The sequence below is a fragment of the Rousettus aegyptiacus genome, unplaced genomic scaffold, assembly GCF_014176215.1.
Source record: "Rousettus aegyptiacus isolate mRouAeg1 unplaced genomic scaffold, mRouAeg1.p scaffold_m13_p_16, whole genome shotgun sequence".
Taxonomy (NCBI): Eukaryota; Metazoa; Chordata; class Mammalia; order Chiroptera; family Pteropodidae; genus Rousettus; species Rousettus aegyptiacus.
Genome location: NW_023416291.1, coordinates 48,887,536 through 48,906,400, shown reverse-complemented (window position 1 = coordinate 48,906,400; position 18,865 = coordinate 48,887,536). Strand labels below are relative to the sequence as shown.

At 34.1% G+C, this 18,865-nt stretch overlaps 1 protein-coding gene and 1 pseudogene across 4 annotated transcripts in view; one reads left to right on the top strand and one right to left on the bottom strand.

Moving 5' to 3' along the window:
* The window catches only part of FSTL5 (follistatin like 5), a 798,802-nt gene extending 781,574 nt beyond the window's left edge, over positions 1 to 17,228 (bottom strand). For 3 of the 4 annotated variants that reach the window (XM_036233987.1, XM_036233990.1, XM_036233989.1), the window contains exon 1: positions 17,146 to 17,228. The gene's annotated coding sequence lies outside the window, so the exon portion shown is untranslated. The remainder of the gene's footprint in view (positions 1 to 17,145) is intronic. The other variant, XM_036233988.1, reaches the window with a different exon arrangement.
* LOC118612579 lies at positions 15,085 to 15,213 on the top strand (annotated as a pseudogene).
* Positions 17,229 to 18,865: the final 1,637 nt, after the last annotated feature.

Here is an 18,865-nt window from a genome sequence, read left to right as displayed (position 1 = left end):
TTAGAGCTGGGAGTTTGTACTGTTTAACCAACATCTCCTCATTTCCCTCACCCACCGGTAACCACCTACGTCTCCCATATCTTTCTCCATCCATCTGCTGACAGTTTACTCCGTTTACTCGTAAACTTAGTTTACTCAGGTGGTTGTCATTTCCTGGCCGTTGTGAGTAATGATGCGATGAACGTGAGTACAGATACCTCTTCGAGATTCTATTTTCATTGCCTTAGGAAATATACCCAGGAGTGAGGTTGCTGGGTCATATGGGCGTTTGGACTTTTAAAGCTCAGTCCTATGGAAACACCAGCTCTTTCCCTAGTGAAACCGAGGACAGTGCGCAACAGCACTATGACAAAGAAAGAAGTTCTGATCGAGCACTATCGTTCTCAGGTTCCTTGCTTGGTGGGGACAACAGCCGCACTTTATAAACTTGTCACAAGCCGGTGTCCGAGGCTTAGTCGCAGCTTAGTGACACGGTGGAGCAGCGAGAACACTTTCCACATCAGTGGTTACGTTTGGGGGAGCACCAGACAGAGCTCAGATCCAAACAATGCTGTTAACTAAAACCGGTTTTCTCAACCTCTGGCCTGTGCTAGTTGCTTTAAAGGTTTATCAGAGGGTCAGCTAGTTGATGGGAAGCCAGCCAACAGGAAGTCAATCTGAGAAAAGTTCACCTTTCTGTCCTGCTATTCCATTAATGTGGAGGAAGCTACTGCCGTCTCGTTCATCTCCTCCAACTGCAATCTACCGCCCGGCTCCACTCACACCGTTCTTTCAAAGGCAACAGCAAGTCAGCTCCAGACTGGCAAACGCATGGTCATCAGTAACTCGTTAATATGCTTTATTCCTCTAGTGTATATGAAATAGTCGACCCCCGTGCCTTTTTAAAATCAATATAAACTTTTTAAAAAATTACAAATATGAATGCATCTCTCTGGTTTTCTATTTCCTTCCTCAAATAGCGATATCGAGGTTTATATTATCAATTTTCTTCAAATAATCAGATTTTAAATTTTAAAAATCAAGTTGTCCACTATTTTAAAAAGCATTTTATATTTATTGATTTATTTCCCGTTTTCCTAGTACGACTTACATTTTTATGAACTTTAACTTTTCAGGAGTCAGAAGAGGACAGTGAATGTCTTATAATAAAAATCCCTTTACTAAAATGATCAGGAACTTTGAAATAAGCTAGAAAACTGTTAAAATCTGCATTTACTTTCACATTTCACTGCTGTCTGTGCACTTGATCCCAAATGATTTATCATAGTAGGTGAGAAGACTATCATCTAGATATCAGATACACTAAATGTATTTTCATGAAGACTGACGGCTTAATGTGACTAATGGTGACTTTTATGATTCAATTTATTTATCTTAAATAATTCATAAATTCTAGTCAATCCTATCAAATTTATATTTTTTCTATTGAAACTCAGAGCTCATTGTTGATCCTTCTTTAGAAGATTAAGAGAAGTCAATGTAAATTTAGTTAATTATTCCTGTTATAAATTCTTAGTAAGCATTAAAAATATATTATTCAAATGAGCTTTTCTTAATTTGGAGAAATACAGCAAAAAAAAAAAAAGCCCTTTTATAGTCTATTATTATAAATAATATATATTTCCTCAATTGCCATTTATGAGCACTATGAATTAGGCAAGTTTGAAGTAAGGTACAAAGGTGTCAAGGTCAAGAGGATTAATTGCTGTATTGGGCAATCAATGCCACTTGACTATAAGTACTAAGAAGGAAGCCAGGCAAATTATTTGATTTCAATTTTGTAATTGGAAGCAAAATAAATTGAAATTTTGCATTAATGCTGTTTTTTAAATAGTTCATAGTATTAAAAGTTCTTAATGATTTCACAGTACTTCACATTTTTCCTGCAGTTATAACTCAGAGAAGATTACTTCTCCCTAACTATACAAAGTCTGTTTAAAAAACATAATCTTAGTAGAACTGAAGGCAAACAGAGTTAAAGAGATGGTATTACATGGAAATACCATACCCTCTGCTATCATGTTTATGTTTATAATATTTTTGTTAAATTATTTGGATGGAGTCTAAAGCAGGAATTTTTTTTGAAGTTAACCTTGAGTAATCAGAGCTACAATCAATCTGAGATTTTTTATAATTTAATTTTATTATCTATTTTTGGTTTTATGTGTTTATACATAACTTCAGCCACCAATCAACATCGAAGGGATGTATACAAGAATTATATAAAGGTACAGATTATATTTGATGATGCATATTTATATACACGAATTTAAATTAAATTTTTTTGGTATAAAATATAATCTCAGTATTAATATAATCTAAATGTATGAAGTTTTCATCTATTGCCACTTGAAAAATTTGCTTTTAGAAAGTATTCTTCATGATCATTTTCCTTTGCATGCACAGTTCTCTTAAGATTACCAGTCTATTGCAAAAAAATAGGAATTTTACAAAAGCAACTTCAATGGAAGTATCATATTTTCGAAACAAATATTTTTGGACTATGTTTAATCTCAAAATTCTTTGCCATAAGAAAACATCTCTCAGGCTACTGTCAAGCATTTAATCAGTACACATAATAAAACTTTGTCTTATTTTTTTCCATGAGAAGCAGATAACAGAGACTTATTAATTCTATGCTATGACTTCTCCCAGAAAAAAAAAAAGCTTCTAATTCCCTACAGAGTCAGTCTAGTTTGAGATAAAAAGTGCTTAATTACTGTGAGTCCTTATTAAATTAGAATTTGCTGGTATATTAGCCCCTGCGTGAACATAAAAATAAGTTCTTCAGAAAACTATAATTATACAGACTTCTAAATCACCCTTAAGAGATTATAATGCTATTCAATAAATATCATTGTGTGATAAATTCAGCACTTTACACTTCTCTTTTGAAAGTCCAACATATTATCTGGGTGTAAATTACATACAAAAATCATTTGGCCAAATACGTCAATAGTTACCGATTCTCCCCTTCGTTTTATTTCTGGAGTATTCGTAATGTAGTAACTGTTTTGGAGATTATCAAAAAGAATAGAAGGACCAAATATACTGTGGAAAGATAAAGAGGAGTGAGGCGGGGGGAGGCAGCATTAGATTAGTCTATGAAAAAATGTGAGAAAAATCTTGTCTGGTGTTTAGATAATCTCATTTTATATGACAGTAATCAACTTTCACAACTTTGTGCGTTTTTGTTTTCAATATCAAGTATGGTATTATTTACTTATACGTTAATTATGTTTTTTCCCGCCTTCATGATTTATTCCTGTATTCTTCCTATAGAATTCTTATGCAGTTTCATTTCTTGCCTCTTTCCTTTATAAACAGTAAATAGGAGACACTCTGTGTGCTTGATTTGCACACACTGTAGGCAAGTCTTCATTTGCGTGCATGTAGTTTCTTGCCTAGAAAGTACCATCACCTTCACATAGTCAAGTAGATAAACTTATTTTATTCTTCCAAAAATATTCAAATACCTCCTAATCCATGATTCCTTCTCTTACTTCTGGCTCTACCTGATAAAACAATTAATTTCTTACCCTCTAATATCTAAATGCTTTCCGTAACCATATCGTATGTATGTTTTGTCTTGCATTTATTTGTTACACATTAATCCTTCTTACCTTAATATAATATTAATTGTGTTTTATTTAATTTTATATATATTGCCCTGTTTATTGTCTGGCATAAATGTAGGTGAACTAAAACAAAGTATGTCAGAAGAAAATATTTATTTCTTTAACAATGGATAGAAAATAATCCTTTTCAAATTAATGAGAGGTAGGTAATGCCGTAATAGCTCTCTTAAAGCATGTGCTTTTGCCTGATTGTTTCCCGCTCCTTCTACCCCCTCGAAGCCTCAGGAAGGGAGAGGGAATCAGATGGCAGAGGGCCTTGCCCCCTAGTTTTCCATTTATTCACAGATAATTTTAATAATTTTCTCTCTGGGCTGCATGATCCCTCATAAGGTTTCATTCTCTGAGAGTTTGAAGTATCCCTCACTTTGTCAATCGGGTCATTTGTGAAAGTTATAAAAATGGCAAATCTACAGACACATTTAGGGCCACATTGGACTTGCAGTTACCATTACTCAGTTCACGGTCCATCCTAACCAATGATGAAATATTATTCTCTGGTTTCCTTTGAAAATGTAGTGTGGACCCTCATCGGATTGCAGTCTAAATTTATGCAGCCAGTGCTTGATTTTTGCTTTTTTTTTTTTTAAATAAATACTATGTTGATCTTTTATAAAGTTGTGAAAAGATTTTGGAAGTAATCTTAGAAAGTTATTTCTTTTCAATTCTTTGCCTTTTATCTGTAAAGTATGAATTGGTTTATGTATCATAAAATAATCTCGTTTTGTGGCTGGAAACAATTGCCAAAGTTTCACAATCCCATTAAATTTTAGGAAAAAAACATCATGCTTTAGTTATGGTCTTAATGATCATTCACTACACACATACGGAGTTATTAATCAGTATTAGACCAAAAACTGAGATATAACAAGTGACTGGTGTGATTCACATAATGCAGTATGATTAATTTAAATATTATCTACACATTCTAACACAGTCAGAAGGGCACACAAACACTTCTCATATTTACTCATACCTTTCCTTGTACCCTAGATCTTTGGCTGACTTTGTCTTACCTAAGCTTTCTGGGAGAGAATTGTGAATAATGACAATGATGAAGATATGAATGCAAAGGAAGAAAAGGAGAATGAAGAACCTACATCACGTAATACTTTGCTTTTTACAAAGTAATTTCACATAGTGTTCACTTAACCTCAAAACAACTTGAGAGGTGAGCATTATTTTTACTTCCCGATTAAGAGAATATTATTTCAGAAAGTTTGTGATACCTTTGAGAGACCAAAATGCTAGATGCAGAATTTGAATAGAAGTGAGTGTTATTGTTTGTTTTTTTTTCCCTCTGAACTCCATGATTCTTATACTTCAGAGTTAAACAATAAAATCCTTATCAAGCCATTGTGAACGTTTGTACTTGCGGCCCTCATAACACTTTAACGCTAAATATTTCAGGATGCATCACCTAAGAATAGAGGTGTTCTCCTGCGTAACCAAATTACATGTATTCACATCAGGAAATTTCACACTAATAAAATACTAATATCTAACACACGGTCTAAAATAAGATGTCTCTAATTGCTCCCATAATATTCTTTATAGCTTCATTTTCTAAAATCTAGGATCCAACAATAAGCACGCATTGCCTGAAGTTAGTCTCTTTAGTCTCCATTAATTCAGTACAGTTCTGAAGCTAAGTGTGACTTTGATGACAATGTCATTTTCTAAGAGTGTGCAGGGTCTAGCAATCCTATTATATCATCCTTCGTTTAAGCTGTTCTTATTTTCTCTAATGCTATGTATAGTTTTTAATTAGCAATAACAGTGCAAAGATAGAACTGTCTCTCAACAAAGGACAGGAAGTTTGTTTTGGAAAAACTGGACCACGAATAAAAGTCATGTTCTCTCGATTAGTTTTTTTTCTTTTTTAAATTATAATGATAATATTTAACATTCATCTGCATGATACCTATTTATCCCTCAACTGTATGGAAAATTAAAAAAAGGAAAAGGGGTTATTATCTTGCTTCCAAACTCTACAAAATAATATTACTGTTCAAATCAGATGAAAAAAAAAATGGGTAAGTCTGCATATTCAAGTAACTAGTAAGTGTTGTAGATTTTCAAATAAGCCAACTGCTGAATCTTCTATGGTTATTAAAAATATAGCTTGCGTAAGAAAACAACCAAATCCTAAACATCAGCTTTCTAAAAATGTGGACTTCCTCAAATAAGTAAATAAATGACAACTTTATCAAGAAATAAAATACTCCTATAAATCAGTTGCAAAGTCTTAGATTTTGACTAAACCTTTACGGATTACCACTTAATTTGTGAAAATATAAGAACATTTGTGCCAGGGAAAATTCTATTAAAAAAAAAACCTATTAATTAAATCGGGTGAATCTACCAATTCTCTTTTATTCTGAGACCCCTTTTTTTTCAGTGAGAGTCAACAGGAAAACATGAGATCCCTAAAACCGCATATTTTTGCCTGTAAGCGTCTAGTTCATCAAGAGAGAATGCAATAGTGGGTGTGTGGGTCTCTCTTTCCAGTGCGGCTGTAACTAAGTTTTCTCTAAGTTCTTACATGAACTTGTAAGAACCAGGCCTAGAACTTACCACTTTGGAAAAAGCTACCCAGTGCTCAGGAGACTGCAGAAGCCCGCACTGCCCCTTGCCAACACACAGGCGAAGCGGCCAGGGATCTATGTTACTTCTGTTAATAAAGTGTGCCCACTGGTCCTGTACAAACATCGCAAAGGTTTAGGGGAGAAAAATATCAACTGACTCTTTCTTACTGGGCTTTTCAAAGGACCTCTAAATGCTTTACTTATACGATCTGTGTTAACTCCTGGCATCCTCGCAACGCTCATGAGGCCTGTATTATTGATATTCACATTTTCAAGAAGATGTCATTAACATAAGAGGAAACAAAGCTAGAGTGAGGTTAATTTGTTGAAGATTCTTTTCACAGCTGAGCTAGAATGTGAACCCACTTTCTTCAGCATCCGTATGCTCAATGCTATCATACACTGACTCTGGAAAGGCAAGAGGAAGAAAAAAAGAAAACAAAGTTTTCTGGCTTCTCCAGAAATCATATCGCATAAACACCACGTTTTGGGTCTACTTCTAATGCCGCAGCAGCCTCGTATGGGTTTGCGTTTCTGTGTTCATATTAGGAAATGCAGTAAGTCTGTCCTCATATCCCTTGTTGATATTGACAATCACCCGATAGAACTGACAAGCACCAAGGCTTCTCTCCATAGTCCCGGAATAAAATTTCTCCTGCCATATCAACACGCACTACACTTAACTGGAGGACAATTAGATATAATCATGAATTATGAAAGGCGTTTACAGATTGAAAGTTATTATTTTAGTACTCGATGGCAGTAATCCCCTCCTGGGGATTACTACTCTCTCAGAGAATATTCTCTCACCACTGTAGCTGAACTTGGTACAGAATGTAAGAGTCCTCAAAAACTCCACAGTTAAAAAGCCCCCAGAAGGAATATGCTGCCGAACGTGCTATGCTACTCTTACCATTACTAACAGATATGTTTTCTGAAATTTTCACATTTCTAAAATAAATCATGTACTTATTGAGTGAGTAGCTCCTAGAATATGCCAATATTGTGGAATTCTTAGGGAAAAAAACAGTATTAAAGTAATTTAACTCAGTATAAAGGATGTAAGCTATATTTAAAAGTTTGACACTTGAGCTTATATAATCTTTCACTGTTTCTCAACTAGAAGTGAAGGCATTGGAAAAGTTATTATTATGTAAATGCGAAAAAAGTTAATATTGTGTAACTAGAAACTAAATTTCCAGTACTTTTGTTCACAGGGATAATTAGATATAGAAAGTCTTAACTCCTTCACCAAAACTACGGAAAGACTTATGTGGTAATTATTCATAGTAACTATTCTAGCATTTCTTTCTTCCTTTCTCTTTTGTATTCTTGTGAAAAATATCACTAGCATTATATGGTCAAACTTTATGTCCAATATTAGTCCAAGAGCCAGAACTCTGGCTAACAATCAGAATCACTTCCAAAATGTTTTAAAATGCAGAATCTTGGGGTTCGTTCTATTCAGGCTGAATCAGAACTCCAGCATTAGACTCAGAAAATTTGAACATGATAAAACCCTTATAAATGCTTCCGATGACCAGTAGAACTGGAAGTCACTCTGTAAATAAGCTAATAAACTTAAGAGGAATGTTGTTAGATATTTAATTCAATTCATGTTTAATATTTCAATTATAAAAAAGAAAATGCATTCACTGGCTCCTTATTGTTCTCCAAAAAGACATCCAAAGTTTGCCACCATATTAAATGTAAGAAGTCTTGAAATACAATCATCTTTATTAATTTGAGGCAGGCAGAATTAGGGAAATGCCAGTTTAAACTAATAGATATTCTGAATAAGAAAAAAATTATACACATAGATCAGCTTAACAGATTCATTGACAGGCCTTCAACATCTTCCCAATATTTGCCCATATCTAGCCTTTAGCTCACACATACATGGAGGAAAAAAAAATGTTTATCTAACATTTTGCAGAAACATATTTTCATAGAAATTTGAACTTAAAAATAAAAATGTGGTAGCCCATGGAAGCAGACCTCACTAAAACTAGTTAATAGAATGTTGTATATATAATGAGAATGGCACCACAATAGAAACGACTTTTTATAGTTTATGAAACACACTGAGAAAATAAAAGAGACAATATAAAATGTATGTGAAATCTAAAGAAGAATAGAAAACAATCTCATTATTGATGTTATATAGATGATGAGCTGGTATGGCTATAAGTTAATAAGACAGCATCTTACCAAGAACTAACATTCGAGTCTCATTTTTTTAGTGACATTTATTTGTATTTATGTATGTTAGTCTAACTCATAAAACAGTAGACACAAAATTTTCTTTAAAGAATAACTATGATACTATGGCTTTCCATTATCTAGATGTCCCTTGATATGGTATGTTATCCTCATCAGAGAAAAAAAAGTGAGTTAACTATCAATAAATGTATTAATCAGATTTAGTGATACATCTCTTTATGTATCTGTAGTATGACTAGACAACATCCTCTAACGCTACTTTTTGAGCTAGCTGTATATATCATATAAACGTCATCTATTATTATATTTATTAAGCTTGCAGACTTTTAATTTAAGATCTGTCAGCATTGTCACCATTGTTTAAAAATGCACTGCTCCTCGTATTATCTAAAACGACACTATGGTGAACTGGCTGTCTTACTCATTTTCTCTGACTGTCCAATGAGTCATATAATATTTCCTGTCGAAATCTTTCCTCTCATTTTTACTAACTAAATGATTCAACAGCTGACTTGTTTTTTTAATGAAAATAGAAACATGCTGAAAGCTAGTTAGAGTTAGTATAAACTTATAAGGTACATTTTATAAAGTACAATTATTTAGGATAAAATCTCCGAAGAATTATGTCAGTAGAAAGGATTATTTCATCTTATTTAATATAGTTATGCTCTCTATATATGCATTTGTATATACACACATAAATGTTTTATATATAAATACTCACACTACTGTATATATTTATGTAAACACACTTACATGTGGTTGCAATCACATATTCAAAATAAAAGCATTTTCTTCCTTTTAATATTTACTCTGAAAGCTCTGTAGACTGCTTTATGGCATACTCCTTTATAAATACTGAATCTATCCTTGGCTCTGTGGACATACTATCTACTGTGGCGTTGCTCTCTGCAACTATCAACTGTAAATCTTAGTGCACACCCTTTTTTCACGTAAGTCAATTCACCCTATAATACCCAGCTCCTAAAATTTGCTTTCTTTTGTTTTCTACGTATGTCCTGTGGACAATTTCAAGGTTTACTGCATCTGAAATATAATCACATTCGCCATGACTTCGTGGTTACAAAAACAGGCATACCACTTAGAGCCGAATACAAATTATGGTTTAGATTTGCTGGTAATGAAACTACTCAAGAAACTGGAACCGGATGTAACGTCAAAAGCAGATTTGAATTTATAAGACATGTAAAAGTGATTGTGGACCATTGATTTGTTCCCACAATGGAAGCCACATCATCACACTTTGCTATTATTCCAAAAGGCATGCTGAGCTATATGATTTGATTTTTCTATTCTGTAGATTAAAGCTTTTGGGGGACAAAACAAAATTCTCAATTAGGAATGAAAATCTATGTTTTAGTATTTATTTCTCCATGAATGTAACTATACAATCTAATTTAGTTTAGTTTAGTTTGCTTTGTTCTTCAGGCACGTCAATGATCCAGTTATAAATCCAAAAAGAAAAAAAGTAATCTGTTTGCAGGTTCTCCTGTGTGAAATTCGATGGTCATGGTTATTTAGCGGGTCACCTGTGCTTATCTGAAAGAGCTGTGATGAAAGAGATGAAATCAACTGTATTATTTGAAATTGTTCCCAAAGGTCAAGAATAATCCTTTCCACTGAGCATCTAAGGCTATCATTTTTTAAAAGTATTAATAAATTAATAATCTGAATGAATCATACATTTATAGAGTGGATACATCATCTGCATCATTGATTCAAAGTAGAGGCGTCAGAGGTTTGTGTTTGTTTTTACTATTTCTGATGTGGCCATAGTGCCACCTCTGGAAACTCCTGGGGATGTCAGCAGTCACAGTGGGTAATGAAACTCTCTGAAGTTTAAAGCCAAAGACTGATTTTTCTCAGAAAGAGAACATATATTTTTTTAGAGGTTATGTTAATATAAAATTATCAATGAAGTTGCACACGCTTAGTGATATGGAAATTGACAAAAGCCTACTTTATATATATTGATCTGTACCTTTCAAAATTTTATCATATTAAAGAGTCATAGTCTTACTTGTCATAAATAAATTACTTGACTTAAAAATCTCTATTTTGAAATCATTCCCCCATTAAGGTGGGTAAAACTGGAAGTTAAGGAACCCTTTAATTGGAAGGTACATATTTTGGTTCCTTGTAAAGCTGAATCTCTGGAATAATGTGGGCAATCCACATGTAACTAGAAGTCTTTCTGGGTACTAAATGTCTAAGATCAAGCAGCATGTTATGTGAAAATTCCTATGTACTAAGACTACTGATTCTGGAGACTTTGGGCTTCTTTCGTGGCCCTTAATTTTGAGCTGGCTTTAGGTTTCAATGTTTTAGTCTCTCTGGAATATCTTATCAGAAGTCCTTATCAAACTCCGGAGGAAATAAAACAGACAAAAGTACAAAGAGCTCATCTCATCCCTGTTAACCAACTGATGAGATATTCAAATTGCTCAAATTTGACCAACAGGGTCTTAAAGGTAAGGTATTTATCAAGATTACAGTGACTAGACAAAATAACATCATAAGGTTATGGGTTCTGAACTTCCCTATTCACTAAGCCCCACTCCCCACCCCGCCCCGCAACACCAGCAAATGGCTAGCTCAGCGCTTCAAATGGCCGAAGTCTTACACTTCTGCCAGTCATTGTGAGGAAGCACCGACTTGGATACTTCTTTGTCCTTCATGTTTTCCCACAAAGAACTATGTGGATATATTCAATTTGTGCTGCTTGACACAGACGTTTGGCATGCTTTTCCTTCCTGTACACCATCAGCTGGCACAAGACGCTCTAAAGCACAAGCAAAACACTTGCATAATTATTATTTTGCCAATACTGACCAGTGTGCAAAACACCTTATATCCTTATATAGTCCAGTTATCAAATTTCAATACCAGCAAAGCCATTATTGAGAAGATAACCCCCCCCAACAGTTTATATTATGACTACCTCTCTATCATTTATCTGCTTATTATATTATTCCTATCTTACCTAACGCTAAATGAAACTAAAGACAAAACGAGTAAGAGTTTAACTTTATCTTGAGATTTAGCATGCACATAGGATTGAACAGAAGATATTTTAGTTTTAAACATATCAAACTAATTAAATCAAAACCTCATATTTTAGAAATTTCAATACAAATCTCTTAAACATGCCAGCAACATATCCATATTTTTCAGCTGTGTAATTCCTAAAGTCAATTACTTTAGATTACATGTATCTTAAAAATTTAATCTTAGAAATGGCACAGCACACTCTGAAATTACATTAGGTAGTGTAAACTACATGAACTCAACAATTAACTAATAATGTTACATTTTAATATCCCTAAAGATTGCATGTAAAATCAAATAATTTGCTAAAGCAATCTGAATTAAACAATCTTTATGAAAATTAAGCATTTGAATTTCAAAAGGAACTTGTATACCTTTAGGGCAGTGACAGCCCATTTGAAGTAAACTTGATTAGAGTAAGATGAACTATATAAAATGGAGCAGTGTAAATAATTACTTGATCCCTGTAGAGAAAAACCACCAGATAACATCTCGACAGTGTAGTACAAGCAATTGCATCAGCTTGTTCCACTTGATTTTTATTCATAGGGCAGAGGAATAAAAAGGACTTCGAAGCCTTTTATGATGACAGCCTTATAGACAAGAGCAACATTCATATACTTTTGGCTCAGGAAAAATAAAATAAAATAAGCCCAAGGAGATTTATTGACCAGAATTTTTTTAGTACATGTCAAATTGGATTTTCAATCATCATGTCAAAATGCACAGCTAGATTTCTGGCTCACAACAAACATCAAAATGAAAACAGTTTCATTCAGCTAACATTTCTATCAAATCTAGGGACACGAAGTTTTATTATTACATAAATGTGGGTGCAAAATTTTATGCATTTAAATAACTTTAACACTTCAAATAGACTTGAGTTCTAGTTTTTAAAATAAAGTGAGATGAGCTGAGAATTTATATTGAAATTAAATAGTCACTGCTATTGAAACGGATGGAAAAAATAGTTCCACATGAAGTAAGAAATATACTTACAGAAACTTCATGCAGCAATGGAAAAGTGTAACTGACAATTCCTGATTCTCAGTCTGAGCTAAAATTTGATGCCCAACCGAGATCCATAAGACCTTAGCAGATTCTCTCCAATTCTCCCCAATGACATTTGCAAATCTCACCAATACAACAATGGATAATCCCTGTCTCTTAGCACACGACCATTTTTCTGATATCTGTGAGAAAGTATAGCTCATCAGGTATGAAATCACACATCCTTCTCTTAACACCACTCTCATTTGACTTCATCATTTTCTCTTTTCCTCTGATTTTTCATCTCAATGGGCAGTCATTCTATGTGTTCACTTGATTTCATAATCTCCTACCTGTGCAGTGAACTTACTCCATAAATTACTTCTCTTTCCTGTATCATCATCTTCACCATCTTCCTCTAGATTTGTTTCTTAAGCTCAGCATATAAATGCCCTCACATTTTAATATGGGTATCAAAAAATAAACTTCTTATACCTGTATCTCTTTATATCCAGTTCTATATATCCATATACTCTTCCTTTATAGTCATGTTTCTTCATGGAATAGTTTATATAGTTTATGTTCTATATTCGCACTTCTTTGCCTCACCCTTTTACACCACAAAGGTTTGCTTTTAGTCTTTTATTTAAACTTCCCTTGTCAGTGTTATTAATGAGGTTTAATTGCCAAATGAGAAAACTGTATAGTCCTTTTTCTATGGTACTTTTCTGTGTTTAAATTTTTACCCATCATTTTTTCCTTAAAATTCCACTTTTCTGTAGCTTCAGTAATTGCGTTTTCTTTTGGGTTTTCCAGCTACTCTTTCAAAAACACTTTCTTAACCTCCTCTTTCCCTGACTGCCTCTTAAACACTCTCAAACGTGTATGTGTTCATGTATCTTCTCCATAGGCGACTATATTCACATCCATCATTTTATCTAAGGTGTAACCCATTACTTAAGAAACGATAAGGGTGAATGCTATGCTAACCAGTGCTCAATATTTAGAGATTGCTAAAATACTAAAGTATCACCAATTAATGTACAGAATGCTTCTGATTATTCTGTCACTCCTAACTTCTAGGACTAGTAAAAAGTGAGTGTGATATATATGTGTATGTGTGTGCACATGCACGCAAAATACATAAATTTAAGAGCAATCTGGTATTAGACAAACTTGAGTTGAAATTATAGGTCTGCCATTAGCAGTTGAATAGCTGGGACAAGGTAGTCAACCCCCGTTCATTTTAAATCCCCTCATTTGTAAACTGGATCTAAGTAATAGTACCCATCCTACTGTGTTATGGTGGGAATCACATAGCATAAGTACTTAACACTCTGGTATTTAATACATTTTCAAAAAAAAAATTTAAAAGACAAGCTGCTAAACATTTTAATCCACAATTTTATGAAGCACTTGGAATAATTTTTTGTATTAGCTATGCCCTGAAATTAACAAAATTGAATTTTGATGACATGTTGAAAATGAAAAAGAGGTTACAGGAAAGGCTCTGTTTCATTGGCTCTAGACTTGGAGGTTTCTGTCAAACAAAAAACAAATTCTGACCTAAAGGACAGACTTTACTGGGAAAGACTATTGAAATAGTGAAAGAGTGACTGCTCCAATAGGAAAAATATTCCAACCAAAAGAACTGTCTCAAAATCAGACAGAAAATGGTTTTCTTTTATAAGGAAAAACAAACAAGGATAGAGAAGACCAGGTGTGGAGGAGTGAGGTGAGCAGGTACTGTGACTGGATAGTTGAGCAGGAAATGTCTTTCTTGGCTGTCAGCAAATGCTCAGGAGGAAACTTGGAGAGCAGGGAGGGTGGTTTCACATTCTATGACATGGTCAAGCTCCCACTGCTTGCTTAAATGCTAGGGTGGGTCAAAGTTCAGGACCTAGTTAAGCAGAATTTTCTACCAGTAGACCCAAACAGTTCAGCTAGTCATTGCTGAAACAAAAGAAATTTGGAGCAAGCGTGTGTGGGCCATCCCCAGGTCTCATCCGGGTCATGTGGGAGCAGCGTGGTTCTCTGCAGGAAGCCCTTTCCAGTAACAGAGGTGGGGCGGGTTTCCATACCACTGCTGCTTTGCAGAAGTAGGGGGCTTAGGCAAAGGTCAATGTTGTCATCTTTTCTGGACTTTGGAGCTTCAGTACAACCTCTTTCATGCCACAGTTAGTGGCTGACTCAGGCAGGGTAGGGATCTGGTTTTCCATGGTCACTGTGATAAAAATAAGGCATGACTTTCGCACAACTTCTATAATTATTACTATAGAAGTTTTTATCTTCTAAATAGTAGGACTTGTTGGGGGAACCCTCAATTATCTGCCTTGGGGTTCTACTGTTGTTCCTGTTCCTGTTGTTTCTTTTTTAAATCTTTTTTTTTTTTTTTTGCATTCTTTTTCTGTAATATTCTGATTACTAGAATTGTCACCAGCCCCAAGAAAATTGGGGGGGAAAAAACTGTCTCTAGATATGTTCTACTTTGTCATTTGGAATAGACCATTATGAGAACAGACTTTTCCTTGAGGAAAGTGTGTCTTCATGCAGATCTTTAGTTAAGATATAGATGAATAGTCTACAGCCATGCTACCCTAAACAAGCTCAATCCCATCTGATCTCGGAAGCTAAGCAGGGCTAAGCAGGGTCAGGCCTGGTTAGTACTTGGATGGGAGACCACCTAGGAAGACCAGGTGCTGTAGGCATAAAAAAATACAACAGAAGGGATTGTAAGCTGACAAGGTCCTTGCAATCTGTGAGGTCATCCTAAGGGTTGCCTCACCTAAAATAAATACATACGTACATACATACATACATACATACATAATAAAAAGATGTAGAGAAATAATGAGGTTTATTTATGCATTTTTTTAAATTAAACATTTGTTTGGCTTTAGGTCTTTTCACCATCAATGTTCTGTTTCTGCCATATAAACAATTATAACGCTTTTTTCTATTTTTCAAAAATTGTTTTAAAATTTGCACCCTTTCCCACCCCGAAAAATAAACTCTTACCTAACTTATTAACACATATTACAAATAAAATCTACATTTCGGTGAGTTCATTGGCTAATTTCATCACTATTCCTATAGAAATGTGATTACTCCAGAAACAAAAATCCAATGTGAAAACTGCCTTACATACGCAATAGCTGTACTTTTTCCTTCCTAGAGATCTTCCTTCATAAGGTCTCAATTCTCTTCTGCTAATCTAGACTGTTTCTCTCTTGCCTGCCATACAGCTGTCATTCCGTGAATTCTCTCCATTTCTCTCTGGTGTTGGATAAACTATTTCCTAATTATTTGTGTTTTTCCATCCTGAATTTACTTCTTAATTTTGATGGGACACATTTTCTAATAGCTTCCTCTTTATTCCTTTTGTTGTAAATTTACAATTATCTTATTCCTTTAGTTAGCAGAGGGAATGAAAAAGAAAGTCTCTTGTGGTCAAGCTCTATTTTTAACTCATTTCCTCCCATAATACTATTTTATAAGAAATATGAAAACCTGTTCAAATTGATGAAACTGATGCTGTACTTTCATCATCAGAATAAAAAAACAGAAAATCTTACAAATTAAAAACTAATTAATTGCATTTATTAAACATTATCTTTCCAATCTATAAATAACAATTATTTGAGGGGCTAATATTTAAGGCAACAAAAGAAAAAGAATTTGGGTGTTTCCACAAGGAGAATAAATGGAATAAACTTGATCAATTCCAAAGTAATGGACACTTTAATTCCAACTACTATGAGCCTGGTTTATAATTATACAGTAAGTTCAGAACTGTGGGAGAATATGAGCTTTAGGAAACGAAAACATGTTATTTTTTCTTGCACCCTAGTTTTGATCTTTCCATACTTTCCTTTCTTACCTTGATAAGTAGCAACATCTTTTTTTCCTTTCTTCATCTGTCTTTAATAGATATGCCCAGAGCAATGCAAAATGCTTCCTACATGACTTAATAGAGACTGGAAAAGGGGGCTTATCTGACTGGCAGCACTGGCATTTAAACTGATTTTATCAAATAACCAGGAATAGATGAAATAATAATCATAATATTCCTATTCACAAGGTATTCACAGTATCGTGAATGAAAGTAGTTTTAAAAAATGAGGCAGGCCCTCCTGTTTCCTGACTTGTGCAGCCTCAGAATTCATCTGAGTGCCTGGCACATCAAAGTAAGTTGATAAATATTTGTGGCTGAATTATTACTTTTTTATTAGCTTTCAAAATTGATGCTGTCATCCGAAGATTCTACATTATATAAGCTACTTTTCTGTCCAATTCTTTTTATCGTTTCTTCATATCTCCAGAATCATTCGTTCCCCATTAACCTTACAATCATTTCTTTGTCCAAAACTAAGCATTATTTCCCAATGATATAAATACTGCTGCTGCTATTTATATTTTTACTAAGAATTTGACAACTGTCTATATTATTACTGTTGTTATTCTACATTGCTGTATTCATTACAACATTTACAATAGCTAAGATATGGAAACAACTTAAGTGCCCATCAATGGATGAATGGATAAATAAATTGTGATACACTCACACAATATACACATGGCAGAATATTATTCAGCCGTAAAACAAAAAAAGAAAAAAAGAAAAAGAAAGAAAACCTTACCATTTGCAGCAACAAGGATGGGCCATAATGCTAGGTGAAATGAGTCGGAAGGAGAAAGACAAATACCAGATGATTGCATCAATATATGGAATCTAAAACAAATGAACAAACAAAATAAAGCCAATTCTCATAACCTGAGCGATTTAATTCTTTTTGATTTTTTTATCTTCTGTAAATTCTACACCCATTCTCACCTAGCTCAGGCAGCTTATAAATGGGTTTTCCTAACCCTCATACATTGCCGGTGGGACTGCCAATTGGTACAGCCACTATGGAAAACAGTATGGAGGTTCCTCAAAATACTAGGAATTAATCTACCAGGAGATCCAGCAATCCCTCTACTACATAATTGCCCCCAAAGACTTGAAAACATATATCTGAAAAAATATTTGCACACCAACGTTCATAGCAGCATTATCCACGGTGGCCATGAAAGTCACCGAAGTGTCCTACAATAGACAAAGCAGTGGTACATATATACAATGGAAAATTACTCAGCCATAAGAAGAGATGACATACTGCCATTTGCGACAACACGGATGGACCTCGAGATAATTATTAAGCTAAATAAGCCGGACAGAAATAGTTTTAAACCACATGATATCACTTATATGTGGGATATAAACCTAAAAGTGACAAATGAATAAGACAAACAAACAGAGACTCATGGACATGGACAACAGACTAGTGGTTACCAGAGGGTGGGGAGAATGGGCAAATGGGGAGGTGGACAGGGTAAAGGGGGTCAAATACGTGGTGACAGAAAGAATCTAACTATGGGAGGTGAACACACAGTGTAAATATACATACATGTGTGTGTGTGTGTGTGTGTATATATATATATATACACACACACATATATATATGCCTTACTGTTAAAAAAATGTGTTTTTGTAAAGAAAAACAATTGGTGGCACTTGTTGAGATAATTTATTTAAATATGTTCAGATATAAGACTCTTAAGGTAGAATGTGTTTCCATTTTTCAGGCATATATTTATTTCTTTCCTTTTCTATGAAAATTCTAGGAGATAAATATTATATTTTTTAAATTCTTTACCTTCGTGTGATTGTTAGTGATAAGAGCTATTTTTTATACAATGTGTTTTAAAAAGAGAGACAATATAGTCATGCAGAATTGACCAGGTGTTTTCAACAGGAATGATAGAGCTAATTAATTGGGAGTCTGGCCTAAATCAGTGTGTCGAGTAGTATTCTTAGAACACGTGTGGATTAGTGGCAAAACGTGTCAAGATCTATTAGTGGTGTCTATCAGGTTTGCAGAAATGAAAATTCCCATAAGTCAGCGATTTTGCCCTTCCTAATCAAAATGAGCTCGAAGGAGGATGTGCTTTGAAACTGAAAAATATTCTTAATTGATTAAAAGTTTATTCATTATTAAAAAAAATACTATTAATTAATTATGTCTCTCCCATGTATTATGTGATCAGGATCAATTGCTTAACCTCACTATCATCATCTGTAAAACCAAAACAAAAATAACTATTTCAGAAGTAAGCTTCAATGACATTATGTCTGTAAAAGTGCCTGGTAGAATTTTTACTATATAACTGAACCCAATTAAAGTTAACTGAATCCAGTATCTTGACTTTCTCATAAGAGGAAGGCAACCCAGGGAATGCTGGGATAGGTCTAATAATTAAATAGTCACAATTTCAACAACTGAAACTGTACTATCAATCATATATTTGCCACCTGCT